This window comes from Arachis stenosperma, chromosome 3 (genome assembly GCF_014773155.1).
Source record: "Arachis stenosperma cultivar V10309 chromosome 3, arast.V10309.gnm1.PFL2, whole genome shotgun sequence".
Taxonomy (NCBI): domain Eukaryota; kingdom Viridiplantae; phylum Streptophyta; class Magnoliopsida; order Fabales; family Fabaceae; genus Arachis; species Arachis stenosperma.
Genome location: NC_080379.1, coordinates 72,310,124 through 72,317,312, shown reverse-complemented (window position 1 = coordinate 72,317,312; position 7,189 = coordinate 72,310,124).

Here is a 7,189-nt window from a genome sequence, read left to right as displayed (position 1 = left end):
GACCACCTGAAAGTTTGATTGAATTAGGAGCAGCAAAACCAGGTAGGGTGTCACGAAATTAATCTTGATTATTTGTGTTTGATTTGTGTGAATGTTGTATAAATTGGCTGTGCTAAAAATTGGTTGCATATATGATTGATTCTTGGTGAAAATTTGGTGAAATTTTGATGAAATTTGATGAAATTCAAGCTTTATGTTCATGTTCTTGGAGCAGCTGGAAAAACGAAACCCTATGCTTAAATTGAGGTTCAATTTGTGATGAAATCATGTAGAAAAGATGGGAATTTAGTGGCTGCTAATTTATTATGAATTGTAGTAAAAATCGGTTGCTGAAAAGACTGAAAAACGGGTAAAAACAGAGAAAGAATTTGAAGAATTTATGAAGAACATGAAGAACACTTTGAGTGTGATGAAGAACAATGAAGAACAGGCCTTAGATCTTAAAAAGGGCAAGGAAGTAAAATTTTTGGTGTTTAAGGGGTTGTTTAGTAATTTCTTAAAGTTAGAGTGGTAAAAGTAGAAATATTAAAAGTTACGGGTGGTAAAAAGTGAATTTTAAAGGTTAAAAGTAAAAGGTAAGTTAATTTTCGAAAATTAATAGTAAAATAATAAATAATAATAAAATATTAAATAATAATATTTAAATAAAAATAATATTTTAATAAAAATAATAAAATAATGCAGAAAAGGCAGTTTTCTGTAAAAGCTTTAGAAAGACAACTTTAAGTGCAGAATTCTCCTAATTACCTTCATAAAACACTTAGGGAGTGGTAAGAACATATTAGTGAGGTAAAGATAAAAGAAAGATAAAAGTCAAAGGAAAGATAAAAATCGAAGAAAAAGTCTGTAAAATTTTAACAACAGAGAAACAGACAGAGACTAGCGAACAAACTAGGGCAACATAGTTGGTTCTTGATTTGCGAATAGGGTTAGGTATTATATGAAAAGTTATACTGTTTCAGTATAGACTTAATGAACCTATACTTGGGGCAGGCTAACTAATCATATCGAAATTTACATAAGCTTTAAATACATATGTTAAACAGAGAAATCAGAACAGAGTAAAGAAACACAGAGAACAGAGTAACCAGAGCAGAATAAAGGGATACAGAGAAAAGAGTAACCAGAGCAAAGTAAAAAGACAAAGAGAAAAGAGTAATGTGATAAAGAGAAATGGTTTGAGTTACGATGTTGAAAATGTAAAAGCTGTAAAGTTTGTATAGCATGATTGAACAGAGAAAGAAAGAGGTACTGCATAAGAATGTGAAAGTGACGATGATAATGAGAATGATTATGTGATGATCTGCTGCGTGAAGGCAGTCAGATAGATGGTGGTACGACCACTGAGAGTGCTTTCCTGGGATACTTAGCTATAATGCTATTCTGTAAGTCAGAGGACTCTTACAGAGGTATCGAGAACACATGACTAGCATATACTCCTGTAAGTCAAAGGACTCTTACAGTGAGAGTGTGTGTGTATACTCTTGTAAGTCAAAGGACTCTTACAGTGAGAGTATGTGTATGCTCTTGTAAGTCAAAGGACTCTTACAGAGAGTGTGTTGGGCAGATATAAGTTAACTAGCTCCGCCATGCAAGTCAAAGGACTCTTGCAGTGGGTTGCTAGTGCCGCCCTGCAAGTCAAAGGACTCTTGCAGTGTTTTGCCTCACAAGTCAAAGGACTCTTGCGAGGGACATTGCCAACAGGAAAGCCTTACCTGGTCAGAGGACTCCGGGTAACGTCGGGAGCGGGTATGTAACCGACAAATGAGCTCATTACCTGCGCTAGGACTAGACATGCATCATACTTGGTTGTGCATTTTCTCTATTATGATTGTTGCATGAATGTATGCTTTCTTTGTTTGTATTCTATTCTCTGTGTTTGTGTCTGTGTTTTACTTTCTTGTATTCTTCTATTTGTGATCTTTTTCTGTTTTCTCTATCTTCTCTATTTATCTGTCTTCTGTTTACTACTTCTCTATATTCTGTTATTAGTCTGCTAAACAACACAAAATTAATGAACGTAACTAATAACCCCGGCCCTACTAAGAACTCCCCAGTTCTTACCCCCTTCTCTCTCCCTTCCCCCTCCAGATGGAAGCATGAGTACCCTTCCGTAGTTCGCTGATGACCGTTCGTAAAGAGAATTCCGCTCTAGGTAGTCTTCTGAGTCTAGGGTGAATCTCTTTATCTATTTATATGTATATACTGTGAGACCAGCCAACGTCTGCACCCCGTTCGTATGCGCACTTTAACCTGAATCCTATGTACGAGACTCCCGTTGTGTGGCTACTTGATGAGGTACCAGAGGGATGTCCTATGGCAATGTCTGATCGTGCAGAGGAATAGCAGATGATGTCCTACCTTTGGTGACGTTCACTTGACTTGAGTTTTTGAAGACTTAGAACGTACTTTCCCTCGCTTTAGTAGTTTAGAGGGACTAGGCGAGTATAGAGTCTAGGCTAGCCTGGGTGCCAGCTTAGGGACTTCTTGAGCAGGTCAGGACCTGGGATGTTGTATATATATATATATATATATATATATATATATATATTGATACGTAAAAATTAAGATTTCACGTATAACCGGCAAGTATACCGGGTCGTATCAAGTAATAAAACTCACTAAGAGTGAGGTCAATCCCACGGAGATTGGTAGATTAAGCAACTTTAGTTAAATGATAGATTTAGTCAAGCAAACATGGTTTTGATTTCATGAGCATTGTGATTTTTGAACATAATTGCAGGAATTTAAATGGCATAAAAGCAAAGAGCAAGAAATAAAGAGACAGAATGTAGATGACAAGAATAATAAATTGCAAGAATGTAGAAGGGAAATGGGGTAATGGGTGGTCAAACAACTAAGAGCAAAAGAAATGAGAATTAATGATAGAGAGAATCATTAGGGATCGGAGATGCAAATCCTCATGAATTGATGTTGATCAATTCCTTCTCAATCATGGGTATAGATCCATGGCAAGTGGGTAATTGAATCCCAATCTCTTGGTGATCCAATTTCTCTCAACATAACCAATTGCCACTCTCGTGATCTAATTGTTCATGAGAAGAGATGAAGCTCAATTTCTAATCCAAGCCACACAATTTCCAGAATCTCAACTAAGGGAGGTTACATCTCACATACCAACCAAAGTGTATTGATCAAGGAAATCATGAAAGGATAAACTCTAAACTGAATTATGTGACTCCTTTTCCAAATTCACCACATAATTCATATAGATTAATCCCTCTCTCGATGGTGATTGAATCTTTGAAGAACAAGAGTTTCCTCTTGGATTAACCACTTGAATTAAGAAGGAGAAGAAGAGTTATCAATGCATTCAAATAAACAGAGCTCTTCCCCCTAATGAAAAGGGAATTAAGTGATCATTGCTCTCAACTGAAAACTAAATTGCATGAAATTAAAGTGCATGAAAATAAAGAGTGAGACTTCAAAACAGAAATTGAAAATTCAAGAATTCATAAATGAAAACTACAAATTAAACTACACTACTACTAAGGAAGAAGAGAAGGGGAAGTGAAGAAGAGTGTATGAAGGGGAGGGGTCCGAAGACCCACTCTCAATGGAGTGTGCCAATTCACAGAATTTCAAATTGGTCTCCTCCGTCTCCCTTCAATCCAACCCCATTCTATGAAACTATGGCCTTTATATAGGCTTTCCTAAATTACAAATTGAAATGAAATTAAAAGCAAATTACAATTAAATGAAAATCAACTATTCTAGATGATTCTTGTGGCCTTGATTGATTGAGATTTATGGGTTTTGCTTGCTTGAGGTTAGCTAGCTCATGAAAGAATTCTTGTCAAATAGAAGAAACAGGACCCATTTTCATTGTTCTGGCCCAATGGCTTGGCGTTTTTGCCAATAACGCTAGCCTTAATGCACGTTGGCAACGTGCAAAGTATTTTCCTGGAAGTGGGCATTGGTGTTTGGGCGTTGTTAGCCCAAGTTGTTGCTAACAACTTGCTTTTCTTCTTCTTGACTCTACTTTCATGCTTAATGTTGCCCAGAATTTGAGTGTCAATCCTCTGCTTCAATATGAACTATCAACCATCATTGGAAAGCTCTTGATGTCTACTTTCCAATGCCACTGGAATCACCTCATTTGGACTTTCCTAGCTCAAGTTATGCTCCATTGAAGAGGGCAAGGTCAGGCTGCCTTGGTTGGGCGTTTTTGCCAAACACTTCACCAATAACGCCCATGACAACGCCTCTAGCCCAGATTTCTTGGCCTGGGCGTTGTTGCCCAAGTTGCCAAGGAACACGCCAGGCCATTTTAGCCTTGGCAACGTGTTCGACCCCATTCCTTGGCCCATTCATGCTTCCTTGAATGTCAACCTCATTTTCTTGTTTTTGGGGCCTAAAGATGACTCTGATTCGAGCTTCCATTTCATGTTTCACTATAGACTATTATATATGGTTGGAAAGCTCTGAATGTCAGCTTTCCAACCCAACTGGAAGCACTCAATTTGGATCTCTGTAGCTCAAGTTATGCGCGTTTGAAGGAGACAGGGTCAGGCTGCCAAAATCGCACACGTTTTTGGTGAAAACGCCCTTGTTTCCAGCGTTGCCAACGTGCTCAGATTCTGAAGCTCTAAATGAAGCCATCTTTTGAAGCTTCAAATGAATGTTAAACCCATACTATGATATATCGTTGGAAAGCTCCGGATGTCTACTTTCCAATGCCGTTGAGAGTGCATCATTTGAAGCTCTAGAACTCAAGATATACTCCATGGAAGAGAGTAAGGTCTGGCTGCCAGGGTTGCCAGCGTTTTTGGCAAACACTCCTTCTTCTCAGCACGTTGGCAACGTGCCAGCCCCTGCCCCCTTGCTCCATGCTTGCTTCCTGGCGTTGCCACTACACACCAATGAACCTTCAAGTTGGCAACGCGCTTGTGGCTGCCTTCTTGCTCCAAGCTTTGCTTGCTACGTTACCATTGCACACGCCTTTAGAATCCAGCGTTGGCAACGTGCTAGCCTCCTTGCTCCATGCTTGCTTCCTAGCGTTGCCACTACACACGCCAATGAATTCCAAGTTGGCAACGTGCTCGAGCCTTCCTCAAGGCTCCATGTTTGTTGCTTGGCGTTGTCATTGAACACGCTTATTTTCCTGGCGTTGGCAACGCCAGCTTCTCTTCCTCTTGGGCCAAACTTGCTTGTGTGCGTTGCCAAGGAACACATCCCTTGTTCCTGGCGTTGGCAATGCCCAAATGTGCTTCTCCAGGGCTGCCTTACATTGTTGGGCGTTGTTGATGAACACTCTAGTTGAAGTGCAAGTTGGCAACGTGCAACTCCTCTTTGTTCACTCTCCAAGGCTGCTTGGCGTTGCCTTCAAACACTCACCCTTTCTCCAAGTTGGCAACGCCCAAATGTGACTTCCTTCTTGCTCCAGGGCTCTTTGCTTCACCTATCATCAACCAAACACATGCATCAAAGCCTTGCTACATCACAAGATTTTGCATCATTCATAACATCAAACAATTCTTGCATAAATCTCATGAAAATGTACATATTTAACAATGTTTGATTGAATCAAGGCATGCATATAATTCTCATCCAAATACTTGCTTATTGCCTAAAAAATGCATGAAACCAACCTAAAGCATACAAAAAATGGCTAGTAAAACTAGCCAGGATGCCCTGGCATCACAACACCAAACTTAAACCTTGCTTGTCCTCAAGCAAGAAAAGAATCATGCAATAGAGATTAACAATCCAAGGTTAGAAGAATAGCAAGTTAATGTTCATGGTAAGCTAGTTTTCTATGTATGCTACAATCACAAAAGAAATGTAAATGATTGATGCTTCTATCTAGCTCACTTTATGAAATCTTTTTCTTATAATTCTTCCTTGAAACAAGCTTTTGATTTTTCTTATTAGCTTCTCCTTTTGGGTGCTTTACCCCATGAGTTAATAACAAAGCTACGATTCTAAATGCTTTGTTTTCAAGTATTACCACTTGATACATAAGCACCACAAGCATTTAATTAGAGGACTTCATTAGGCTTATTTTTTCTTTTCTTTTCTTGACTCTCTAATCATTGATGCTCAGAACCTTGAGCTTTGAGGGAGTGCTTTTGCACTTGAGCCTAGCCTTGACTTCTAAGTGTTTTGTTTTCAAGCATTTTACTTGATACATAAACACCACAAGTACATAACAATGAAATTGTCATTGGTACTCAGAGCCTTCAGCTTTCTCATTCTTTCCCTTTCTCTTTTCTTGCCTTAATTGCATTTGCTTCTTCAAGGTTTTCATGATTTTCAAAAGATTTCACAAAATGTCCTAGATGAAAACTTCAATTAAATAAAATCTAATGTACTTGAGCAACAATCAAACATACTAGCCTTCCAATACTTGTATGCACATGCTTAGTTCTTCTTTAATTCCTTGTTTGTTTATGATCATGATGCTTTTTTTTTTGCTTTTGTATTCACAAAACTCAAGTTGGTAGTCATAATGCCACAGCAACATATTGCAAATCAAAATTCAAGCTATGCTTATTCATACCACACATGTATATAAAGAAGGTAATAAGACAATCATGCAATTTAAAGTGCTGGAAACAAATGAGAGGAAAAAGAACTTTACAACCTTGTAATTTATCTTCTCTATTGTTGTCCTTTTCCTCCTTTTCTTTCCCTTCCCACACCAAACTTAGAATGATTGCTTGTCCTCAAGCAACAATTAGAACCATGGCTATGGGGCTAAGATAGATCATGAATGTCTTACACAATGAAACATTAGTAGCACATGTGTTTCAAGTAAGCAAAATTAAGGATAACAATTAAGGCACAGGAGACATAGACATTTTGATTGCAAACTTAAGAAGGTGAGCACAATACATTGCATAAAAGATAAGTGGCACACCAAACTTAGTGTGACACTTTCACTTGGAATTAATGCACGTATCTAGTAAAGATTGGAAACAAATTTTGTTGCATAGCAACACCAAACTTAGAATGCAATCATATGTCAATTTGTTTGAATTAAAACTAAGCAAATGAAATTGTTGTATGTTAAATACAATCACCAAGCTAAAAATCTGTCATGAATACGGATCTCTTGGTAATGTATTAACAAAAACAGTTAATAAGCAAACTAAATGAAAGCATTTAAAGATAGAAAAATAACTAAAGCAAGTAGAATGCAAAAGTGTCAAATCAAAAGAGAAAA